This window comes from Saccopteryx bilineata, chromosome 2, assembly GCF_036850765.1.
Source record: "Saccopteryx bilineata isolate mSacBil1 chromosome 2, mSacBil1_pri_phased_curated, whole genome shotgun sequence".
Taxonomy (NCBI): Eukaryota; Metazoa; Chordata; class Mammalia; order Chiroptera; family Emballonuridae; genus Saccopteryx; species Saccopteryx bilineata.
The window spans coordinates 297192990-297195236 of record NC_089491.1 but is presented as its reverse complement, the minus strand read 5'-3'; the positions used below and the strand labels follow the sequence as shown (position 1 = coordinate 297195236).

The 2247-nt window shown below is 49.3% G+C and overlaps 1 non-coding gene across 1 annotated transcript; it reads right to left on the bottom strand.

Annotated features, from left to right (window-relative positions):
- Positions 1-269: 269 nt before the first annotated feature.
- Positions 270-349, bottom strand: TRNAN-AUU (transfer RNA asparagine (anticodon AUU)). Its single transcript has one exon. It is a non-coding gene; the product is annotated as a tRNA-Asn (tRNA).
- Between the last annotated feature and the right edge of the window lie 1898 nt (positions 350-2247).

The window sequence follows — 2247 nt, the reverse complement described above, 5'->3', positions numbered from 1 at the left end:
TCCAAGTGAGAGGAAGGGAGATAGAGAAACACACTCCTGCATGCACCCCGACCAGGATCCACCCAGCAACCCCCATCTAGAGTCAATGCTCTGCCCATCTGGGGCCATGCTTGCAACTAGGCTACTTTTAGGGCCTGAGGTGAAGGCTTCACAAAGCCCTCCTCAGTGCCAGGGGCCGAAGTGCTCGAACCAATTGAGCCATGGCTACAGGAGAAGAAAGAGAGAGAAGAGGGGGCGGGGTAGAGAAGCAGATGGTTGCTTCTTCTGTGTGCCCTGACTGGGAATTGAACCCAGAACATCCATCCACACAATAGGCCGACACTCTACCACTGAGCCAACCAGTCAGGGCCTGGCAGATTTTTTATTATGAATAATGTGCACTTCTTGTAACCTTTATTCCTTGGTGTTGCTATTGTAGTGGGGCCTTTGCGTCACAGGTCTCCCAGCCTGGTGTCTGTTGCCTAGATAGTCCCAGATTCAAAGGCCACCAAACACCTGAGCTCAGCAAAGTGCCTGGTCATCCCAGCTCCTGGCCATGACTGTGCCCAGCAAACCCCAGAGCCCAACAAGAGGAGGCCACATCCAGTGGATACAGCTGCAGACAGTGGCACAGACAGGGCTTTGGTCTGTTGTTTTAAAGCAGTGGGTCTTGCCTGACCTGTGGTGGCGCAGTGGATAAAGCGTCGACCTGGAAATGCTGAGGTTGCCGGTTCGAAACCCTGGGCTTGCCTGGTCAAGGCACATATGGGAGTTGATGCTTCCAGCTCCTCCCCCCTTCTCTCTCTCTGTCTCTCCTCTCTCTTCCTCTCTGTCTCTCTCCTCTCTAAAAATGAATAAATAAATAAAAATAATAATAAAGCAGTGGGTCTTCCTGTCCTAGTGAGAACCATGGACGCTCAGAAAAATGCCCAAAATGCTGCTGCTATATCCAGAGGACTTACAGACAGCCCCAAAACACATTCAAGGACTGTACTTTTCACCCCTGAATTAAAAAGGGGATTCAGGTATGGATTCCTCCAGGTGGGCAGTGTTGAGGACAGAGTCCTTGGGTATACCTGAGCTTGGGGGAGTCACTTCCCTCTTTGAATCTTTATTTTCCCCTGAGAACAACTATCTGCCCAATCCAGTCATCACATCATTTGGAGATCAGCTGAGATTGTGTTGGTGAAAGTGCTTTAAAAACTGAAGTTACATAACCCAGAGGTAAGGGACAATTAATTCCAGGAAAGGGAACATAATCAGGCCCAGGCCTCACACATGATGAAGGCATCTGAGTTTCTTAGAGAGCGTTATCAGCTCCCACGCTACCACTGCCTGCTGTGAACTTGGCCTTCGCCCCTCAGGAATGGCTGATAAAAGCCTTCACGACTCTCCCCTTCTGAGACTACCAGTCTGTTACGCTGATCCAGCTGAAACCACGCTTAAGTAGCTGGATGATGGAGAAGAAGTGTCGGGTCTCATGGTTCACAGATATCAGTTTCTGGGGTGTTATAAATATTAATAATTAATTCTTTCCTGCATGCTGGAAAGCAGCCAGCCTTGCACAGAGTGATTGAGAGCCGTCAGGTGACTGCTGAAAGCTGGCTCTGTGTGGTCACAAGCCAGCCCTCCCCTCTGACCCCCGGGTCCCCCACTGTTCAGTGAGGGGCTATGCTCCATGAAAGTGAATTTGCAGGTGGAAAATTCTGCAAAATAATAAATCAGATGTCTGATGAGAAACATGTAAAAACCTTCGAAGTTGTCCTCCCTGCCAGCCGCTGATGCCACTTGAACTCATGTCCCAGCTTGAACTTCAGGCTCTAGACACATCAGCCTGTGTGTGTGTGTGTGTGTGTGTGTGTGTGTGTGTGTGTGTGTGTGTTAAGGGTGGGGTGGAGGAGATGGGCAACTGAGCATGTCACTGGGAACCTGTTTCCAAGCACAGATGCTGCTCCCTTCTCTCTACGATAAATCTGAATGGGGAAACGGATGCACAGCATTGGTCTTCCATGAGCCACATCCACATCCCAGGCTCCCCAGGGTGGAGGGCGGAGGGCGGAGGGCAGAGGGCGGAGGGCGGAGGGCGGAGGGCAGGGCAGCAAAGGCATTAGCAGGAGTATTTTGATCTTTTATTATTATTATTATTATTATTATTATTATTGATTTTAGAGGGAGAGAGAGAAATATTGATTGACCTGCTGCTCCACCCACCCATATATCATTGGTTGACTCTTTTATTATTATTATTGATTAATTTTTAGAGAGAGA